Here is a 24,879-nt window from a genome sequence, read left to right on the forward strand (position 1 = left end):
CTTTATGCTTTAGAAGACCTATCCAACACATTTTGGAGAAATCATCAATGGACAAAATAATGTTTTCTTCTCCACGAGGTGACTTTTTCCTTGATGGTCCACATAAATCAGTATGAACAAGTTCAAGAGGCTTACTAGCTGACCCTTCTTTCTCCATGACGTGAGCTTTGGTTCACTTACAAATTTGACATGGTTTGCATATTGTATTTTCAGGGATGCTGACATTTGGAAGATCATGAACAACCTTGAATCTGCATGATTTTCTTATTTGAGAAAAGCTTAGATTTCCCAATCTTCTATGCCACATCCAGTTTTCATCATTTTTGCTTAGATAGAACTGTTGTTGTCCTCCCTTGAGTATGTATAAATTGTTTGGAGTTCTTGTACCTTTGATCATGGTCTCTCCTGTATCAAGTTCATGAAGAACACATCTATTTGATCGAAACACCACTTCATTTCCTTGATCACACATTTGACTGACACTCAACAGGTTATGCTTTAAACCATCTACATACATAACATTTCCAGCTTTAGCCTTTTCTTTCAAGAAAACAGAGCCTTACCTTTTATGATAGCAGGAGTGTCATTTCCAAATGAGACATTCTTTTCCTTTTATAAGGCATTATATGAGTGAAGTTTTTCTTTGTCACTAGTCATGTGTTTGGAGCATCCACTGTCGATGTACCACTAATTTTATTGTCCTTCTGCATACAAGGCTATACCACATCTTTCTGTTTGAGATCCTTTCCTTCTCCATATCTTGGGATTTAATGGTGTTTGCTTCTTTTGAGATGTTTGTTTGATTTTTCTCCTGCATTCAAATTCTTTATGATCAAATTTGTTACAAATTGAGCATTCTATTACATTTTCAAGAGGATAAAAGTTATTATAGGAACTTCCCTTGATCCCTGTTACATTCCTGTGATTTCGTGTTTCTCTAGTCATGATGGTTTTGTAAGAAACGCTTTGAGTGGCTCTGTGCCCAAAATTATAACATGAAAAACATTTCCCATTAAAGAAGTTCCCGCAACTATCGAATCTATTGACCTAGTGATTGTAGTTTATATTGATATTCATCTTTGGAGAAAATTGAGTATGATTTTCCCGTAGTTGGTTGTGGCTTATATTCATCCTTGGAGTACAGTGAGTATGATTTAGCTGATGATCAACATTATGCCATTGCTGTCGATTGTCATACTGTTCATTGGTCTTTGCTGCATCAAGATAGATTTTAGTGGAGGTTGACGGCTTATGTGATTGAGATGATTCTTCAGTATATCCAAGACCTATCTTTATCAGAGGAGAATGCTGCACTTTGATAATTTAATTTAAAGTTTATGATCCTTTAAAAAATCTAAATATTGAGAGATTTCATTTTCTTAAGATCCTTTCTTAGACCCACAATTTCACATTCTAGTTTTTCATTGTGTTTTTCTTTTTCAGCACGTTGGTATGTCAAGGTATATATAATCATATTCTTTTATTATAAAAAAATTTTGAGTTTAGAGATTTCTTCATGAAGGTCATCCTCTTCTAAAGCATCCCAAAAATTATCATCGTCATAAGCCATTAGAATTCTATAATCATTACTATTTCCTTCTTCATCACTCTTTGATAAACCATCACTATCTTCATGAGTATAGTAACTCCTTTTATTTACAACTTGTTTTCTATTCCATTTTGCATATTCCTTCCCTTTTTCATATTTATCTTTATGAGGACATTTTGCAGCATAATGTCTGACTCTGCCACAGGCAAAGATTTTGAAGGGTAGCTTACCTCTAAATCTTCTGGAACCCCATTGAAGCTTCTTGAAAAAGTTTACCTCACTTCTTCTTCTTAAATATGTCTTGATTCATTGTGTTCTTCCTTTCCTTTCACTGAAGCTTTAAATGGGGCTTCTCTCATATCTGATGGTCCTCCTTTTCTCATCTCAAAGGTAGTTAAGATTTCGTGAAGCTGTGTCATAGTGATATTCTGCAGATCTTGTTTTTCTTCTATGGCAGACACTTTTGATTCAAATTTAATAGACAAGGATCTCAAAACTTTCTCAACTAAGGTAACTTCTTTTATTTCTTCACCCATATTCTTCATACAATTAACAACCTCATCTATACGTAAGAAGTAACTAGCCATACTTTCATCACTGTGCATCTTAAGAGTTTCAAACTGAATTCTGAGAGTTTGAAGCTTACCACGTTTTACCTGAGAGTCACCTTTGTAGCTTAGAACGATTTTGTCCCATATTGCTTTGGCTGATTTGAGCTGCATGACTTTGAAAAACTATGATTGTGACATACTTTTCAATAAAGTATTGACAGCTCTTGCATTGGTTTCATATTGCTTTTTAGCTGCCATATCTGTAGGAATTGATGTTGGAAATGTATATCCTCCTTCCACAATTTCCTAGACATCCGTTCCAAGTGATTGTAGATAGGTTGTGGTTCTTATTTTCCAATAAAAAAAATTGCTCCCATCAAAGATTGGCGGTTTGATGGATCCCACGCTTTCTTGATTACTCATGATGATGGATCTCCCTTCAAGTGATGAAGCTTCTTCTGAAGGACCTACTCTGATACCAATTGTTGGAAATAATACTGAGACGGGGGTGAATCAGTATTATCAGATCTATATTTTTATTTCCGAAATAGATTTATATATGCTACTTCAGTGAAGTGAATTAGCATATACATGCGATTGTACTCAAAGCAGCCGGCATATATGTAGAGAACTTTTGATTTAGGCAATTTATCATATATTGAGCTTAAACTAGATGTCAGAGATTTATTAGACAGTGCAGTAAAAGCAGAATAAAGCATCACACATAAGAAACACACATGAACACCAAGATATAAGGTGGAAACCTAATGTGGGTAAAACCACCTGCTGTTGTTGTCTCTGTCTTCTTTTAATAATAAGAAAATCTATTTACAATCTTGTATTGGTGCAGGATCAAACCAGTACGCAAGGACTCACCTGCATAAGGCTACAACCTTCTCTCATTCTCCAACTACTACTGGAAGGGAGCTACATCCCCCTAGCTTTTGTACTAGCCAATATGTTTAGTAGTATGTAGGTGCTAGCCTACAGAAAACTCCACTCTTCCACTAGGGACCACGTTTCATGAATTTTCAGACTAGATACTTCTGGAACACAACACCACAATCTAAAGGCCACGTTTCATCCAATTTTCATACTGGACCCATTAACACCATTGAAACTCAGAAAATCATAACTGCAATACAATTATCAACTACATCTGCATCAACCAATCACTGAAACTCAATCATCACTTTCTGAATCAATCAATCACTTGACAACCCATCATCACTGAAGCAAATCACAATCAATCAATCTAATCATTCAGAGCACTGTCACCAGAATACAGTGGCCAAAACCCAAAGAAGAACCCAGAACTCTACAACAGCAAACAGAAACAAATGAAACTTTAAACATCATACTTCATAAGGTATATGCTACTTCCATGTGTTGAACCAGTGTGTATATGCACTTTTAACAAAAGGAACCAGTGTACAGATCTGAAAATTCAAATTTATGATGTATACACTACTTTGATATGCTGAACCAGTGTGTATATGCTCTTTTACTAAAGTCAAATCTGTAAATGCTAACTTAAAACATCTCAACTATTCCAGACTTTAGTCATACCCAGATCATCACATTTACAGAATATGTGTCAGTATTTAGATCTAGACTATTCAAGATCAAAACACATAATGATAATACTTTTAAGCCTTTATGATCCTGGTCGATCAACCTTCATCAGCCATATAGGTGCATCCTTAGATCAAATCAAGGAAACCATTAGAAGCTCATTAACCTGCATATATGATCCAACACTTCATTAGATATTCAAATCCTTGCACGCCCTTGGCCTAATGATCTTCTCCTCCTTATATAGTTTAGGCCTTTCTCAATACCATGGACCAAAAGTACTTAGGACCAATACCTTATACCAAATACCTTGGACCAGAAACTTTTGGTTTTCCAAGATATACGTACTTTTCCTTTTGTGAGCATGAATGTGTACGTATACGCTCCTTTTGTTGAGTAAACTTGTGTGTATACGCAGCTTGGACAAGCTGAACCTACGTATACCTCTCTTTCTTCATTCTTTGGAGTCTGATCTATAATTCTTTGCTGTTGACCTGCTGCACTGTGATCTTTCATCTGAGTGAGTTGCCATCAAGGACAACACTAGTATCATATTGCCAACAATCCTTCCAAATGAATATTGAACAACGATTTGAGGAATTTATTTATAAGAGTTTGAACCAAAAGTCTTATTGTGAACTAGTTCTACCTATTTATTTATTTATTCTATGTTATCATAATCTATTGTATAAAAAATAAGTCATTCTCTCAAGTATAAGAGAATTTCCAATGCATCCATTTGCGTAATAAGATCATAAGTAGACTCACATCCAAGTTTGAAAAATATACCTTAATGAATACTTGGACTTGAAAAATTAGTTGATCATAAGATTTGATGCTAAAGAATGTTGAAAAATGGAATGGTGTTGTGGCCTAATGACTAGTTGAAACCAAGTTTTGAAATGATCTTTATTTGTTTGGTTCTCCTTAATTGTCATATCACAAAGTTCTTCTTGTGGAATGTGTTCAAAATCATGAATGCACAAGGGATCATATGCTAGATATTCTTGAATTTCTAGATCTATTGTTTGAACTTCATCACATGTGATCCATAACTCATTGATCTCCTTACAGAGATAGCTAGAAGAAAGTTTTAGGTTCTCTTCTTGTGGATCTTATTCATGGATATTTTGTTCCTCTACTATCTTTTGAAATGAAGATTCATACCTAGTGACCATTCTAAATTGTGGACAAGGATTTAAGAAAATCCATGTGGTGGCATACCCTCCTTCTCTAAATGACTTATTTAACATCATGTTTTGTAGGTCTTTGTTTTGCAAATGGATTTTGTAGTTAATGAGTTTTTGTTAGTTGGTTGGGGGTTTTGTTTTGGGGATCTACCTTTCTATTTTATATATCTAAATGTGAATAACCATAATGAACAAATGTTTTTGTTTTTGTGTTTTGTTGTTGTTTTTGTATTGTTTTCTAAACAAGCTTCCTAACTAATTATATCTAAGTGTGCTTCCCCGAAAACAACGCCAAAAATGTAGGTCTAATTTATGAAACTAAATTAGAACATATATTTAATTATCAACCCGGATCAGTAAACTAAGAAACATGCCAAAATATATGGATCTTAGATCTAATTAAATTAGGAAACCATTATTCAGAATTTGAAAAGTTGAACGCATGTTGGTATATTAAAGATAAAAAAACAACTATTCTAAAAAGCAAGTAAAGAAAACATTCATATCTACTCTATGAAAGCATATAAATGATTGGTCAATGAGATTAGTCTATATTAGAAGACGGAGAAGAGGCTCTTCTCTAAGAGTCCTGGTTGTCCTTCCACATTCATTCTATAATAACATTGCCAAACATCTAATAAAGTGATGAAATGTAACTATAAAAGCATATAAATTTAGTCTAGGAAAGCTTATAAGAAAGTGAATCTTGATTCCGTCCAGTCCTAGTTCATGGAGAAGAGCCTCTTTTCTAAGAGTCATGGTTGTCCTTCCACATCCAAACTAATTACTAAAAGGAGATCAATCTTCATGCAAGAAAACATGGTCATAAAATGAATTCGTACTGAAATTATCTACAAGTGTTTACAACAAAGAAAGAAGATGAACATCGAGAATTAAAACTAGCATATTCACAACTATGAACATTACTCTACAACAAAGTTTACTTAGCTTGGTAAGGGGGCCCTCCATACTTGTTGGTAAATTGTTAAAAAACTCAGTTGCAACAAGTCATTCACTCCAACAAGCATAAATAAGTCATGAAACAAAGTTTTGTCTTCAATTATCTCAAAAAAACTAATAGTCTTCAATTTTTCTCCATTGTTTCTAACTATGAATGCCTCTTCTTAAATAGGAAAAATGATAACAATATAATCTAAAATGTATGAAACAACTATCATTAATGTTATCCAACTTCATCAGGTTGAAATTATCCATTTGTTACAAAAAATCAGGATGAATCCCCAAAAATCCTAAAACTGCCCATTTTTCTGGGGATCTTCTGAATGACTGGTCAATTTTGACCAACATTTACTGACTACTTCGCAACTATTTTAATGTGCTCCAATAGATGTTCATTCATCCTTAGTTCTCGTAGTTTCCAGATATATGCTTGGTTTGAGCCCAGGTGTCCTGCAATCATGGCTTTAAACGAGCCATTATGAGATTTTCTAATTCTGCCTAAAATTAACTTTAATGTTGAATTTTTACTCAAACACTTAAAAATAAAAAGACATAGTTTAGTTACCTTGGTATAAATTAGAAGGTATAAAACATGATGAAAATGATACAAAATGGATGATAAGTATGGAAAAAGTGATGTAATAGGTGTGGTAAAAAGAGTCAAAATCGGTCATGTGGAAGCATTATCCATATCAATAACGTCATGAATATTCAACTCAAAAACAAGGTGATCCTATGGAGATATGATAGCAACAACATCATCAATAAGCACTCTAGGGTTTCCAATAAATGTCTCCACTCTCCTCTTGACTTTTATGTTATCTTAATGTAAATATTTATTATAAAAATGCTAATGACTGTGCGAAAAGCAATGAAGCATGTAATAGTCAATGGACATGAGAGAGTTGCAAGGATTTTCAAGATTCATGAGGGTAGGTGAAAGGTCATGGTAGGTGAACAATCACCTCACTTCTATAAGTACAATGTCATGCCTCATTTTAAAGGGAACTTTAGAACTTGAGCTATGGCTAGCATTAGATAGTTGATTTGTGCTTAAGGAGTTAGAGGCACTCAACTCTTGGCATCTTATTGGATGAGTTGTGGTAAGGCTAGGAATTGTCTTTTGGAGGGTGGTATAAGAAGCCCATGTTCCACTACTGGGATTTGATGTACTTGTTGAACATGTATTTTAACTTGCAACACGAATATTGAGAAGCTTTTCACTTTCGACATTGATTCCCATGCATCTTCATGGTGGTTTCATTGAATAAATGGTATTTCCATTGTACTTATACGTGTGATTTCATACAAGCGATATGTTATGGACAAATTTGTAACTATTGCATGTGTGTTTGATTTCAAATCTATGCTCTTTATTTCCATGCTATGTCAGTAACTTATTGTGAATTGATTGATAATTAACTTATTGCACTTTACTCTTCATGTATGTCTGAGATGGTTTTAGCTCACTAATCCTTCTTATGGCATGTTCCTTCTTGTTATTTTGTTGTTACATTCTTGTATCTCGTTCTGTAGGTTAACATTGTGAGCTAATATCATCTCCATTCTCTGTGCATTTCACTCTTTCCATCGCTCTGACTTCCCCTCATTTGATGTCCAAGAGCAAAACAACATTATGGCTGCAAGGTGTACATGCCAGATGGGGCTCCTATCCCAAAAGGTGTGAGGTCTAATTGGGACTTCACACAGGGGAGGCCCCTACACATTTTCCCCATCACCAACTAAGAAATCAACATCCAACATTTGAGAAGAAGTTCAATGGGAAGAAGTACAAGTCACATGTATTCGCTTTAGAAACTCTGACGGTTGCTACATTATTGTGCATTGGTTCAATGGTGGCATGGTTTCCAAAATGGTGGTAACATTTGTTGTATCATTTTTATTGTTATATTCAGGCAATTTACTAGATCTTGTCATCATTTTCATCCTTGTTGCATGGGTTCAATGCATCTCACTCTATAAAATTTTCACTTTATTATATTTAAAAGAGACCATTAATGAATGTACATAAAATAGTTTTAAAACGATTTTATTTGAAAGTACTTAAAATAATTTTAAAATGATTTTAATATTTTTTTATTAGAAATTTTAATATAGGTGTATTTTATATTTTTATCATAAATAATTTGAATTAAAAAAATAGTTTGATTTAATTCTATGAATATTGTGAAATATACATATAACTTAGTATTATCATTGTCAATTTGGATTTATTTTGGGTAGCTGGGAGAAATGATTGAGATCCTCCACACCCAAATTAAACTAGAACAAATAACATGATAAACTTATAAATAAACATATATATTTCTCAAATAAAAACTTATTAGGCTCATTATTTAAAGTAATTGCTTTAAGAGTTTGAGCTTTAAAGCATATATGGTCATTCATTTAAACTTGGAAATAAATTTTGTACTAAAATAAAATTGCTTATGATGTGAGTGTTGAAGAGAATTTATCATTTGTAAATATTTATCTTTAATAGTAATTTATTTGGAAAAACATTATATATGTGATGTGATTTTTATATTAATTTTTAAATTTAACTAATAGCTATTTAATAATAGTAAATAAGTATTTAGTAATAGTAAAAAAAAACTAATTATATATATATATATATAGAAAACAAGAATATTTGCAGTTAACTAAATTAATAATAATAATAATAATAATAATATTAAAATAAATAAATTAATTAAATAATGTTTTAATTAATAATTTATATAAAAAAAATTCCTATGGAATAGTTTAATTGTTCATTGTGTATCTGAATCTTTCATCGAACTAAATTAAAATAAAAATAAAAATTAAGTGAACCCGTTCTAAAAAGGTCAAGATATTTTGATTTTTCTATTGAAACCGAAAACTTGTAAATTATGGCTTAACCATATATCATCCAATTTTCTTTTTTCATTAACGGGAGGAAAAGGAAAACAAAATTCTATTGCATTTAACTTTTATGAAAGAAGAAAGGGAAAACTGAAGAAATTCCATCTACTCGATGATTCATCTAGCTCACGTTTCACTCTCTAGAATCACACGAGACTAGTTGTCATTGTTCCCTCACTCAATTCCTCTCCCAGTGTGGTTGAGGCTGCTTATCTAAGACTATTAAGTCTGTGAAGACATACATACTCTATTCCTTTCTAATTTTGAACCTATGACTTCTTAGGAGAAAACACATGCTCTTAACTATTAAGCCCACTCACGCTGTATATTATATACTATTGTAGATTAAAAATTTATTAAAATTTAAAATAATAATTAAACTATCTTTTTATCTACTTTGTTTTTCCATTAAATTATGGTGATTTGTCTCTATACATCCAAGTTTCCTAGCCCTCACATCTTTATTTTTTAAGTAAAACTGAGATTATATTACTTCAAACAAACATAAAAGTGTATAGCATGATTTTTTAGAGATCGACTTGACTCAAAGCCAGACTATCTGTAAAAAAATTCTGTTTTGGAAATTCTATATTGTCTGTCTTTTGAGGTTCTGCAAGACTTAATACTAGACATACTTACAAAATTTAGAGCAAGACACTTTGCATGGGAGCTACCCAGATTTTGATAGGAAAACTGATGGTCAAGCTGGGCATATGCAAAACCATCTCCAATCTCTGGAGATAGAAGTGTGAGCTCATGCAAGGCAACAATGAAAAAATGCAAACAAAAATACCATGTCATGAAACTTAAACATGGAGGGGTTAATCTTGACCAACCGTGATGGGCTTGGTCGATGACCCACTCGCCTGTATTACTTCCTGTCTGATGGTTCCAAATATGGGGAGGGGGTTGTCATCACCGTTGTTCCTCTTGTTGATGTTGCCTTTGAATCACTCATACATGGGTGAGCCTTTGGAGATGACCTTTTTATGGTGCATCAATTCCACATATATTGTGAATTTGGCATCCAGCTGGTCTATCTTCTCCTTCAACACTTTCTGACCTTGATTGTTGTCCTTTGGTTCCATGCCCGAAATAGTTTTCATCATGGGGGCTTCACTAGGGGAGCAATACCATAACACATGCGTTCATATTGTGGCATATATATTAAGGAAAAATGACATAATATATTGAGTTTATAATACAAGGTAATGAGCCTTTATATGTTGTGTATAAAAAATGGATCTCAAAGTTAATAAAAAAATATAAAGTAGTATAACAAATATTAATAAAAGATGGATACCTACAATATCTATCAAAAGTATGGACTTTTTAGATTGGGAAGGTCTATTGGGTTCGTACTGGTATGGTGTTATATAAATTGACTTTTAGAGGTATTTCCTAATATTTAATCAAATTAAGGGTATTGCTTAGTATGCTACAAACACACGTGCTATGTTAGAGGTTCATTGAATGAAGCCCCCATGGTTTTCATACTCTAAGAAAGCTTAATAGTCTGAGTGTACAATTTTTCATGGGCCCTGGTGAAACTAAGGTCTGAAATCCAATTGAACTCCTCATTCACAACCTCAGTACTAGTGTTTTTTCTAATTTCCTCCACACAATTCTCCATCTATTTGATGTCATATTTGATTTCCTATGGGATCAAGTTGTGAAAATTTAGAGTTTCCTAGTGAGCAGCAATCTTTGCATGAGTCCCTCGGGATAATATTCGCCTACCTCCATCGGTCCAAGCTATGACCTCTTGGCCTGCGATGTGAGGAGGATGCTTTATTAGAAGGGGGGTTCTAGCCATAATTGGCATTACAAGGGAGTTATGAGGATGGAAGAAAGTAGTTTCAAGGGGAGGGGAAGAGGAAGCTTTAGAAGGGAAATACCAGGTTGAGGGAAGAGTAGTAGTGATTGGGAACAAGGGAATAAAACGAGAACTTGGGTGAGGTGGAAAACCATGCTGCAAGACATATAAAAGGTTGATAGGTATGATGGAAACTTCAATGCAGTAATTCATCATTCATACAGAGAAATCCACTACCGAATTCTGTTGATACAATTTGTTTATGGGTGGATGGGGAGGGTGTTTGTGCCAATCATCCATATAAACAATGATTAATGCCTCATCAAGAGAATCAAGGAGGGAGGTGTGTGTGAGGAATATCATGGTGCCTTTTCTAAAATTGTCGTACATTCTGATCATGGAGCAAGCTAAGGGTTGGAGGGAGAGTTTGACTGATTGTGCAAACAATTAAATTCCATATCCTTTCGACTTAAATCTTCGTAGTCCTGACGAAGCTTTCCCTCAGGTAGAATTTTCCACGCATAGGAACTTAGCATTTCATTTCCATCTGTCCCCGCATTTTCTAATTTTTCACCCATGGAATTAGCCTTGCACTTCAAGACTTCAAAGTGGATCCCACCGAGATCTATGATGTGATCACCTATGCGTTGGAGGGTTTTGGATATCCTCCAGTTGGAAGTAACTTTGTTGACTAGGGTTCCATTCTGTAGCTTATGGGTAATGAGAGTATCCACCCAAGAATCTCCTTCGACAACCAAAGGAACAAAATAATAGGACTTGGCTATCTCTAACCACTTCTCTAGGGTTTGATTCTTATCCATGTTGTTTCTTTGTATTCTAAATTTTCCATAATAAACCCAACGAATTTCTCCATGGTTGTCCTAAAGACTACGTCGTAGCTAGCTTTCCCTAGATTCCCACAAGATTCCTTTCCAAAGTTTAGTTTGTATATCTTGATGTTGGGGGAGACCATTTCTATAGGGAATCTGAATGGAAGGATGGGTCCTTTGTTACTCAGAAAGGAATATGTTCAAGCCTAAGGAGTTGAAGGATGTGAGTGCCCAAAGAGTGAGGAGGGCCTCGCTGCAATGGGAGCCTTATGATTGAAACCAAATCCCAAAGGATCTTCTTGACGATGGTAAGAAAGATGTCCCTTGTGGCCTCCAAATTTTTAAAAACTTGAGCATTTCTTTCTTTCCATAATACCTAACATAATTCCCATGAAAACAACTCTCATTCTTTGTTAACAATGGGGTGGGTGGACAAGTTTGATCTGAAATATTCAAGGGTACTCTGTATTGGTGCCCTAGTTCTAGAAAGGTTCTAAATACCTATGCTCCCAATTCCCGTATTGCAAAAGTGTTTGGAATTATTTCGGAGGTGGTTAATTGATTCATCTTAGTTCTCACATAAACTGCATCTAGAAGGCCCCATAAAACCTCATTTTAAAATATTATCCGAGATGAAGATTTTTCCATGGAAGACAAGACATATAAAGAGAATAATCTATGGCCACAAGCTTTTCATCCAGAGGGAGGTCCATTTGGAATTCTTTTCTAGTTGATTATGGTAAGCTAGATAGTTCTAGGCTTCCTTGAGGATGAAGATTCCCCCTGAATTTCTACCCCATGGAATATTTTCCTTCTCCTGATTCGAGGGGATTTGATAGTCTTGGAGGTGTTTCTAGAAGGAATCCCAATCGAAGTTGTGGGTCAGAGGTTTCCAATCCTGTTTGTCAATAAATGATATCCATTCACCTCCTTGAGAGGATTTTTTCCAGTAGTGGGATACCAGAGTTCTTCCTTTGCCCCACATTAGCTCCTGCAATGGTGCCTAGATCCCTATATTTAGTTTTGGGAGTTACTGTCAGGCATCCTCCTAGAAAAGAGATCTTTGGTCTTTCTAAACTTCCCAAAATTTGTGTTGTTGGACGATCAGATTGTTTTTCCAAGGCTGATTCCAAATGGTTGAGCCCTTGACATGGTTGGAGAGATGGATAAGATCCTTTTGTTATTGATTAAGGGCATATTTCTCTTTTCACAGTTTTTCCCAAGGGGCCGAGGGGGAGTCTAACCATGTCCACCTAGTCTTTATGCCTAGGGAAGTTCCCACTATTTCTGGGTCTCAGAGGCCTAGGCCTACAACAAACCATGGTCTACAGAGCTTATCCTAGCTTACAAAAGTCCATTTCCTATTTTCCCCAGAGCCTTGCCATAATAAGTTCCTTTGAATGTTTCATATGTTACTTAGAACTTACTTAGGAGTATTTAAGGCTTATAAAAATAAAGGGGCATTGCTTGAAGGACATATTTACAAGGACCAATCTCCCCACTAGATTAAGGGATCATAAGTTTTGATTACTGAGTTTCTTCTGAATCTTGGAGAGGAGGTCTTCCAAGGTGGATTTTCTAAGGACTTTATCCGTAAGAGGGATTCCCAAATACTTTGAAGGGAGGGGACAATTTTGAAACCCAATGATTCTAGTAATGTTCCTTTGGATAAGGAGAGGTGTGTTGAAAAATAAGGTTTTATATTTCTGAAGATTGAGTGAGATGCTCAAGGATTCTAAAAAGGGACTAAGGAATTGGTTGAAAGACTTATCTTCCACAATTGTGGGTATGCCCATGAGAAGGATGTCATCCACGAATTCTTGATGGGTAGATGTTGTATCGATATCATGGAGTTCCATACCAATCAATTGGTTATTTTCCTTGGATGTTGAGATAGTCCTACTGAAGCCCTCTTCCATGAGAAGAAATAAGAAGTGCGATAAGGGATCTCCCTTTCTAATCCCTTGAGATGGGGAAAAGGGTTGATCAAGGGCTCCATTAATGATGATGGAGAAGAAGGCTCCAGTTACTAGATCCATGATCCATTCAATCCATTTTACATGGAATCCAAAGTCCTTCAGCGCCTCCCTCTTAGATTGCCAGTTGAACTTGTCAAATTTCTTTGACATATCCAGCTACATAAACATTTCAAGCTGATTGGAGGATTGAAGGGAGTGTATAGTTTCATGGGATAGGATTATGCTTTTTGGGATTTTCCTTCCTTTGACATAACAAAATTAACTATGAGAGATAAGAAGAGGAAGGAGAGGTTTGAGTTGATTATCAATGATCTTCAATATGATCTTATAACGACATTGCAAAGAACTATAGGGTGATACATGTCAGGGGTGTCTGCTCCCTCTTCCTTTGGAATTAAGGTCAAGAAAGTGGCATTGAAAGCTTCGAGGAATATCATGGCTCGCCTTGAATCCTCCACAATGGCATGCACTTCTACTTTGATTATAGGCCAACAAGAGTTTAAAAAGTCCCTGGTGAAGCCATCTGGGAAGGGGGATTTTCCAGAGGGCATTGATATGACAACCTCTCCACCTCTTTCTCATATATTTATTTAAGCAACATGGAGTTGTGGTAATCATTTAGGATTACAAGAATGTGTTGAACAATTTTTTGTATTGGTAGGTTGATTTTTATGACTGGTTCAGTTAGGATATTCCCAAAATTGATGTTGATTATCGAGCCATTCTCTTTCTTGAGAGAGAAGATATTAATTTATTTTTCGTGCTTGAGCATGGAATTGTGAAAAATACTGGTATTGTGCTCCCCACATTTCAGCGACTGAGCTCTTGATTTTTGCTGCAATAATTCCTCCTCGTGTATGGCTCTTGTTTCCCACTTTTGTTGCAAGTCTTGTTCCATTTGCCTCAACTGATTAGAGGTCACATTAAGGATGATATTTTGCTACAACAGTTCCATTTTCTTTTCAAGATATTTTTTATCCTTGAGGATATCCCAAAATTCGTCCTTATTCCATTTTTGAATTCAATTCTTGACATGCTTTAGTTTATGCTGGAAGGATAACATTTGAGAGCCTCTTAGGGCAAAATCCTCATTCCACCACTCCTCCAATTTTGATAGTAATTTTGGTTGTTCTAGCAAAAAGGCTTCAAACCTAAAGGGTTTGTTCTTGGGAGTGCCTAGCAAGTGAATCTCTAGCACAATGAGCCAATGATCTGATCCTAAAAATGCAAGGATTTTCCCTTCTATTTCATGGGTGCTTAAGAGGATGGATTATGATATAAGGAACCTGTTTTAGGCGGGATGCAAATTTCCTTTCTGCCCCTCTTTTTCTATTCCAAGTGAAGAAACCATTTTGATTCTCCACATCTACCATTTCAATATATTCTATTGATGCTCTTAATGAAACTGAATCTTTATCCGATCTTGTTAGGCCTCCATTTTTATCAGATAAGTTGAGGATCATGTTGAAGTCCCCTCCCAGGATTTTGTGGGTGATTTGTATGGATTCTTGTATAGGAATTTACAGGGTAAGTTCCTCAGATAGAACACCAAAGGACACTACTCACAAAAAAATCATAAATCAATACACCAATGTTCTTGATGTGGTTAAAACCCTCACAGAGGGAAACTGTCCACAGCCTGAGCCAGCTCAGCCACTTCAGGCAATTTATTAATAAAAGAATTAAAATTTACATAAGATTCTCTCATGAACGGTTACCTTACAAATGACCCTTCAAGCTCTTTAAATAGATATTATGGACCAATCGGGTGTTAAGCCACGAATCAAGTGTTGGTAATACTGAGGAGAGAATGAACCATCAAATCACTTCATCTATAGAACATATCGTGACCATCGGATGGTAAGTTACAAAAGTACATAGTAAAGAAACACATTTTACCTAACTCTACACTAGACCAAGTTATACTTAACTATTTCCTATGTGTCAGAATATCCTAACATCCCCCCTTAAGAACAACTTGGGATAGGATTGACGGATGTACAAATATGACACAATAGGGGAAGGAAGGAGGGATTAGAGCCTATACCCCCTTAGTGACAACTTCCTGAAATCCAACCATAAATTGAAGTTTAGTAAACTTCACCTTTGTGAGAACCTTTGTAAATATGTTTGCAACTTGATCATCTGTTGAACAATATTGCACTTCAAGAACATGGTCATGAATGAGCTTTCTGATGAAGTGCATGTGCATTTCAATGTGTTTTCTGCGCTGATGTTGGACTGGATCTTTGCATAGTTGAATGGCACTTTGATTATCACACTAAAGTGTAGTCGGATGTTGTTGTTGAAAGCCAAACTTTGATAGGATCTGACAAAGCCACAGGGCTTCCTTACTATCTTCTACGGCACCACGATACTCTGCTTCTGCTAGAGAAAGAGAAATGGCACTTTGTTTCTTGCAATCCCATGTAATAGGTCATGAAACAAGAGTGAACACATAACCTGTAGTAGAATTCTGATCATTAGGGTCACCAGCCCAATCGGAATCAGTGAAACTAACCAGTAGAGGAGATGCTTCTACACTGTAATGAATCCCAAACTAAACTATAGCTCAAACATAGCGAAGTATTCTTTAACTTCCTTCGAATGACTTTCATGTGGGTTTTTCATAAACCGAGCAATAAGGCCAACATCAAAGGAAAGGTCAGGAGGAGTATGGGTCAGATAAAAAAGTTTTCTTACAAGATGACGGTATACGATAGCATCAACTTTAGGGGAAGTACAAGTGACTGAAAGTTTGGCTCCAGACTGAAAGGGAGAAGGGGATGGCTTACAATCTTCCATGTGAAAATGGTGTAGAAGATCATAGGCATACTTGGACTGGGAAAGGGAAATACCTTCCTTGGATTGCAAGACTTGAAGACCAAGAAAATAATGCAAGTGTCCTAAGTCTGTCATTTCAAACTTTTTTTTGAGGCTAGATTTCACATGGTTTATAAAGTTGGGATCACTATTAGTAAGGATAATATCATCAACATAAAGAAAAATAATGATAAGAGACTTGCCCACTTTCTTGGTGTAGACAGTATTGTCAGAATGACACCTTGAAAAGCTAGTTTCTAAAAGAAAGCTATCCATTTTGGCGTACCAAGCCCAAGGGGCTTGCTTGAGACCATAAAGGCATTTCTTAAGCTGACATACAAGGCTGGAGTCTATTTCTGTAAAGCCAGTAGGCTATTCCATATAGATTTCTTCATGAAATTCCCCATGCAAGAAGGCAGATTTAACATCCATCTGATGGACTTCCCATTTGAAAGAGGTAGCAAGGGAAAGAACAAGGTGGGTAGAGTTCATTTTGGTAATAGGGGAGAGGTTTTAGTATAGTTGATGCCTTCCACTCGTGAAAAACCATTAGAAAAAAGACGAGCTTTATGTCTATCAAATTTTCCATCTGGTCCAGACTTGGTTCTATAAACCCATTTGCATATAACAAGTTTTCATCCCTTTGGAAGAGGAACAAGATCCCATGTATCATTAGCCAATAATGGATGATATTCTTCATTCATAGATGTGTCCCAATCTGGATGGCTTGAAGCTTCTGCAAAGGTGTTAGAATCATAATTCGTTGAAGCTTGAGCGAGTAAAGAAGTGGCTCTATTGAACTGAGAATGTGTATGTCGCTGATCTATAGGATCACCAACAAGAGCACCTACTTTATCCCGAGTAGCATAGAACCAGTTTGGAAGTTGAGGAGCTGAAGGAGGATCCTGAGAAGGTGGCGGAGGATTTTCATTCTCACAGTCATCATCTGAAGAAGAAATATTTTCAGAAGTAGAAGGGATAGAGAGAGGTGGCACATCCGCTGAACTAGGGTCATAGGCTGATATATTTTCAGCAAACTTTACATCTCTTCTAATGATAACATTTTTGGACTTAAGTAGAATAAGTTTATATCCTTTGACATCTTCAGGATATCCAAAAAAAATACATTTTTCACTCTTAGGTTCGAAAGCTTTACGTTTCTCATTTGGAATATGGGCCCATGCTTCACTTCCAAAAACACGAAAGTGACTTACATCTGGTTTAATTGATCCCCATGTTTCTTCTGGAGTGATATTCTTTAAAACCTTAGTAGGAGTGTGATTTACTATGTAATTTTCACAATTAATTGCTTCTGTCCAAAAATTAAGACTAAGTCCTTTAGATTGAAGCATATAATTAGCCATTTCCTTTAAGGTGTGATTCTTCCTTTCAGCTACACCATTTTGTTCTGTAGTATATGGAACAGTATGTTGCATTTGAATTCCATTCTCAATGCAAAAGTTGATGAATTTGTTGTTAACATATTCGCCACCATTATCAGATCTTAGCTTAAGAATTTGATGTCCAGATTGTTTTTCAACAAAGACCTTAAAGGCCAAGAACATGTTAAATACTTCACTCTTGAGTTTTAAGAAGTATACCCAAGTGCGTCTAGAGAAATGATCAATGAAAGTTAAGAAATACTTGTAGCTAGAGAATGAAACAGCTGGAAGTGGACCACATAAATCACTATGCACAAGCTATAAAGGGGCTGAGGCAGGCCAAGAGGCATGTTTTTCGAAAGTATCTTGATGATGTTTTCCGAGTACACATTAGGAACAAACACCATCTCCGCAAGATAACATTGGAAGACCTGTCACCATATTTTCTTTACATAGATTCTGAAGGGAGCGATAGTTTAAGTGACCAAATTGCTCATGCCACAGTTTGCTCACTTCATCATTATGAGCAACAAATACAGAGGGAAGATTTGATAACCCAAAGTTGTTAAACTTATACAACCTTGTAGAATCATTAGCAATGCCAGTAGTTAAAATCTGTTTAGGATCTCTTAGGTCCTTAATTACAACATCGTGAGGTGAAAATTAAATGATCTTACCTTCACTTAAATGAGTTATTTGATATACAGATAGAAGGTTGCAAGATAAGGTTGGAACACATAATACATCTTTAAATTGACCATTGTCTAGATAAATAGTTCTGGTCCATTCAACACTAAGAGATATATCATCACCAACATATATATGTTTGGTGTTACAATCATTTAAAGAAGAAAACATGGTTTTGTTTTTGGCCATGTGATAAGAATCTCCAGAATCAATGAGCCACTCTTGAGAATGAGAAGAAGAAGATACATTTAGTGCATAATCAAACCGACATGCTTGACAACCACACGCAGAAAGTGATATTCCTGAAGATGAAGTTGAAGTTGAAGAGTGCTCCGAATGGATGTTATGCTTCTTCGTTGTTGCTTCCAAGGCTTCCATCTTCTTAAATAATTTGGATTCTAAGTGACCATCTCGATTACAAAACTAGCAATGTCTATCAGTCTTCTTCCCTTTGTTTTTATTTGCCTTATCATTTTGTTGAAATGACTTTTCATTTTGAGACTGAAATTGCTTAGGACCCTTGTTTGGTTTAGGACCATTATTCTTAGGATACGTCTTCTTATGATTCTTTGAATTTAGTTGTTGTTGGGCGGCTAATGCTTTCTTAGAAGAGTTTCCAAAATTAAGAAGACCAAGATATAAGAGCTCTTCTTGTTCTCTTATTAAAGAATCACAAAAGGCATCAAAAGAGGTGGAATTGTAGTCTTGTCCTTGAGAAATAAAGACTTCTCTGGTAGAATGGAAGATGGAAAAAAAATAGAGTAGGCTAGTCCCAACTTAGTAAGAATGGAATAGATAAGACTACCATCTTCTTTCTTAACCTTAACACCTTCCAAGGGAAGTCAAAGGGTCTTGAACTTTGACCAAAATTCTTCAATGGAAGAAAAATTATTTGGGTCCAATGTAACCAACTCATTTTCGAGTTGATGGGCTCTAATTTCATTTTTAATTCCAAAAACTTTAGTGAGCTATTTCATTGCTTCAGTAGGAGTATCAAGTTTTGTGATATGGAATCTAAAGTCCGGAGAAATAGACATCCCTATCAACCCATGTGCTTGATGTTGCCTATTTTCCCATTTGGCTACCTTATATTCATCTTGAGGTTTGTTTCTTGGCTTGAGGCTATTCTATAAAAACCTTTACTTCTAAGTAAATCCACAATGTAGGACCACCATTGGAATTAGTTGGTGCTGTCAAGAATAACTTGGCATGGACTTTCCATTTTAACTGAAATTGAAGCTGTAGATTCTGAAACTAAGTGTTCCAATTGGAAAATCTCGAAAAATTAGGTTGATTAAGAAAAGAGGCTCTAAAAAATGGCTTCTGGATGATGAAGTTATGGCTTTCTGAAGAAAAGTTGTTGACGATGTCGACGAAGTGCTTGAATGTGTGGAAATGAATGATAATGTTATATTTAAACTCCCCCCCCCCCCCCCCCCCCCCCATCCCTTTCAAACTTAGTCTAATTAGCTCACTTAAAAAAAATAAAAATTATGTGACTCACTTTTATATATAAGTGAAAGTCACTTTTACAATGGTACTTGATGAGCTACCCACTAAATTGTAACTTAAATAAAAGATAAAGAGACTTTAGAATTATAAGTGACTCAGTTTTTATAATTGGTGAGAACACTTTTACATAAAGTAACTTTAAAACACAAGTTACATGTGCTTTTTGAAAAAGTAACTCAACAAAAGGAAAGACTTGAACGCAAGACCTCTATTCTCATAAAATAACTTTGGACCAAGCGAGCTAGTTTAAAAGGTTAGTAATTTTTGGAAAAGAGGAAGGGTGTTTTTTTTTTTTTGCCAGTCAATGAAGCTTTGGGGTGCGTCCTTACATGAAAAAACTCTTTTTTGTCTACAAAACAAAAACCACAAAACCCAACACAAACATACCAAAAAAAACAAACCTTACGGCTTGAAGTTAGCTTTACTCGGAAACTAAATATTTTTCTCAATGTTTCTAATTTTCCGAGATCACACTGAGAAGTGGTGGAAAAGAGCATACGCATGAGAAAAATCCTTCCCTTCTGTTTCTAATTTTCCCAGATCGCACAGAGTCGTGGGGCAAATAGAATACGCATAAATGAAAGGTATAGATCTGGTAATAAATAACAGAGAGCTAAATAAACCGAAATAAATAGAGAGATGAATAGCTAGAACTGCAAATAGAGACTGTATACCTCTAGAACTTGAAAATGACATAGCTAGGGCTACCAATTTTTTTTTTCGTATGAAACGAAAGGGGTTCCTCATTGGAACAAATGCTCCTAACATAATAGAGCAGTCCTCTCAACGCAAAAGTAGTAAAAAAAAGTAGATATATGAAATGACAATCAGATGCAGTTGTATTGGCTTCAGATTTGGATCACCAATGGATGCGGACCTCAAATATCTCTAATACCATGTAGGAATTTACAGGGTAAGTTCCTCATACAAAACACCAAAGGAAATTTCCCGCAAATAGATCACAAATCAATACACTAGTATTCTTGACATGGTTAAAACCCTCAAAGAGGGAAACAATCCACGGCCTGAGCCAACGTGATCACTTCAGGCAATTCATTAATAAAATAATGAAAATCTACGTAAGCTTCTCTCATGAACGGTTACCCTACAAATGACCATCCATGCTCTTTAAATAGAGATCATGGAGCAATCGGGTGTCAAGCCACGGATCAAGTGTCGGTAATACTGAGGAGAGAGTGATTTGTCAGATCACTTCATGCCTAGAACATATCATGACCATCGCATTGTAATTTACAAAAGTACATAGTAAAGAAACACATTTTACCTAACTCTACACTAGACCAAGTTGTACTTAACTATTTCCTATGTGTCGGAATATCCTAACATTTGAATCTTGTCTAGAATGTTTAGCATGTTGATTCTTTCTTTCTTCAACCCGATGAGGCCTATAGACATTAGTTACACATAAGGTTTCCATAGTGCCAATAATTTGGAAGAGGATAGTTAGGATATTGGGAGTTGTAGTGGAAGATTTTAGATCCAACAACCTTTCATTCCATATAATGTATTGGCTTCCAGCCTCTGGCTGCAGTTGCCACACTATCATAACACTTAAAACATTATTTTTGGTGGTAGGAGATTGTCTCTAACCCTACTTTAACTTCCTGTATGAAAATTATTTTTGGTTTAGATGCCATGATCTTCTTCTTGAGGAGTCTCCTTTTTGCGGGTCCATTTAGACTTATTATATTCCATTAAATCAAATTCATTGGGAAAGTTTTTGAGTCTATATTAGGGCCCTTACCTTTCCTTCGTTGATCAAACTTTTTCCTAGCTTCTGTAGGATTTGACTAGTCATTTTCCTTTTGTGCTTTCTTTCTCCTCCATTGGGATTATATTGTTCTCATGGGATGTTAGATTTGATGTCAATCTTGGAGATATTACCATACTATCTCTTGTTTGTTGCTTGCTTAAACTCTTCTTGATAAAGATAGGCCACTATTATTTTTCTAAGGTATTCCAGTGGGATCACTTCCATTCCTCTCTATTCCTAGACTTCTACAATTTTATTGAGGTACATATCCCCCAGAACTTCTTCAATCAAATTTTCCTCTATTGAATCATTGTTAACTTCATGCAACATTTTTATTTCTTCGGTTCCTTTCCCAGTTGAGCTTGGTGTGGATAAGGGGCCCAGTTCCTCTTCAAACTCTATTGGGGGAAGGGGTGTCTACTCACTTACATCAATTTTTGTTTCAATGTCTTCTCTATATTGTCCTTATTTCCCTTCACTAAGTATTTCAAAATTTTTCTTGTTGGCCTCGCTTGGTGAGGCTTGTTTCCCTTGAGGCTTTCGGCTATTCTTATGCTTAGAAGCTACCTTTGTGAAACCTTGCTCGTCTGCCTTCTGCTGAGTCGGAGAGTTGGCAACCTCTGAGGAATTTTGAGGACAATCCTTGAGAATATGACCATACTTATGGCATTTTCAACATCTGAATGGGATATGTTTGTTATCTATTCTTTGTAGCTAGGTTTAATCTCTAAAGACTAGCTTAATGGCTTCCTGGAGAGCCCCTTAAACGTCCATATAGGCATATATTCAGGTGTAGGAGACATAGCACCCTACATGAGTACCTTTCAACATCTTGATATATTATCCTAATGTATCTCCAATCCCTTTGGGGACACATGGAGACTAGTAGTTAGTTGGAAAAGGGTAAATCTGAATACGTGTACTCTAGTGAAGTCTTCCTTTTCCGAGATAATTTTTTCTTTTCAATATCACATATATAAACTATTTAAGTTGAATAATTAAGGCCCTCCATTAAGATATGGTCCCTATCATCCAACAGATCATATATTACCTTGAAGAAGCACTTGGAGCAAAGATGAAGCTTGATGTCTCCCTTAGGGTGCCATTCGCTTGTATACACCAATTGGGAGCCTTCTCTATGGTCTAGAATCCCATAAATTTATAGATAATCGCATGCTCTGACATGTATTCCTTGTAGGTTACAACATCCATGTCTTCTATTTCTAGGGTCAGAATTTTTTGGTCTTTGGCTTGAGTGGGTTGGCTTATTGTGGCTAGGCCAAGGTTTTCTCACTAGAAGTTGTAGAGTTGTTGTTAATCAGTTGGTATGAACCCTTTCTTGCCACTCTCTCTCCCGAGTGATTGGCTAGGGTTTTCTAGAAGTGATTTTCCTTGGTGAGTTTCGTAAAGAAGGCCTCTTGCTCAATCCTTTACTAGTGATAACTATGTTGAAGAAGGGGGTGCCACAACCCCCTCCTAACACTGCCATGGTAGAGATTAGGAAAAAACCCTAGGTTAGATAGTCTACAGAGATCTCTCATGCTCTTAAACCTATAATAATTTTTGGCTACCATATTCATAGTACAGGCCTCACATGCTTTTAATATGCAAGAAATAAGAGATCTATTTTTGTTAGCCTCACTCTCTTAAAAACAATTATAAATCCAAATAAAATAATTAATTAAATTAAATCATGAGAGTTGGTTCCTCAAACTAGGGAGTTTAGTTAGGAGGAGAGATTCTCTCCAACTAGTTCTCCTAAGTTAGTGTGTAGTTGAGAAAATGTCTCAACCAAGTGAGTCTAAGATAGACGCACTATCTTAAGACCACTTGCTCATGTATTTAAATGTATTGTTAAATTATTTGAATAAGAGAGAGAAATACATGAGCATGAGAGACCACATGATGGCTCTATGCCGTTTCCGCCAATTTGTCTTTTGTGTGTTGCTGGTTTATTTTTTGTGAGGCAATTTGGGATGAATATGGTTTTATGGCTGTGTGATTTTCCTTCATGTGGTATCAGAGCTAGGTTGAGAGAATTGGTTAGCTTTTCAGTTTTTTATCTTGGAGATTGGATTGTAGCAGATATTTCTTCGAGAGGAAGACACATTAAGAAACTACGAAGCGAGGTTTTGTACAAGTTAACAACCCATCTGAATATCAAACTCACATGTCTTTTTTATTTCCTGATAGCACTATGTGTTGCCTTAATTGCGCGTTACCGTAAGTGGTAGTTGGTGCAGTCAACATCAATTACAGATTTGAGAGGCTACATAATGAGTCCGCTGTCATTTTGGGAACTACCTCCATGGCTGAGGTGTTTTTGCGTGCTCTCAATTCTCGAAAGCCACAGGTATGCCAATATTAGCATTTTAAAGATCCAGCTCTTTACGCATGGAGGACATGCGATCTAATGACTAGAGGCGGAAGAATCCGAGTCGTGCCTCTACACGCTCTACTTGATCTTTAGCCTAACCACATAGAGGATGGCCACCTATTGGAGCAGAGCCTGCTTATTTTTTTAACTCTTGCCGTTGTTACTCTCAGCATCTCCCATTTAAGCTTCTGTTGTAGGTGTTCCATATTCATACTCAACCGCACCATCATTAAGCATCTTGGGCATGGTTATCGCACCGCTGGGGAAATAAGGATTATAATGCAATCCCTCTCAAATCAAAACCCCAGCTGGCAGATCACGGTATCCAGTAAGCAACAAAAATACATAGTTTTGACCATTATGACGTGCCTTTGTAATCAGGTTAAGTTCTGGAGGATAGGCCTCTCCATTGGCAAACCTTTTCACCTGTTCATTAGAATAAGGCTTAGGAAAACGATCACTTAGTTTTCTAGGTCATGTAAACATTTCACCTTCATGATTTGGTCCATCCTCGACTTCTATTTCTACTTCTAAAGCTTTTGCTTCTTCTTCAGTATAGGCAACTCCAACAAGGTAATGGTAGGTGACCAATGACATACTATGGCAAGATGCGCAAACTTGTTGAAAGACCTGATGTCCATGCCGAATTGATGCATGATCATAGGAACTTCGAATTCCCTATGGAGCCACGGGTAGCTTGGGCACTCTAAGCCATGTTCTACCTCATCGACAACTACTATACCTGAAAATCCAAATTATCTTATAAGTATACCTTGAATGACCAAGGCTGCTCATTGTCTATTTAATCCTAAAGAAATGGCTCTTTTCTGAGAATCTTCAAAGAACTATTTTTGTAGAATTTCACCCAAATCCTCTTCTGCATCATTTTGCAAATTATTTTATACATGCCAGTAGATATCTTGACCTACTTCAAAAAGAGTAGTGACAACAACCACTGCAGGATTCT

The 24,879-nt window shown here is 36.0% G+C and overlaps 1 pseudogene; it reads right to left on the bottom strand.

Annotated features, from left to right (window-relative positions):
• Positions 1-24,056: 24,056 nt before the first annotated feature.
• On the bottom strand, positions 24,057-24,667 carry LOC149151501 (cytochrome c1-2, heme protein, mitochondrial pseudogene; annotated as a pseudogene).
• Between the last annotated feature and the right edge of the window lie 212 nt (positions 24,668-24,879).

Source organism: Pinus tabuliformis, chromosome 9 (assembly GCF_031772625.1).
Source record: "Pinus tabuliformis cultivar Carrire ecotype Pingquan chromosome 9, CPIR1, whole genome shotgun sequence".
Lineage (NCBI taxonomy): Eukaryota > Viridiplantae > Streptophyta > Pinopsida > Pinales > Pinaceae > Pinus > Pinus tabuliformis.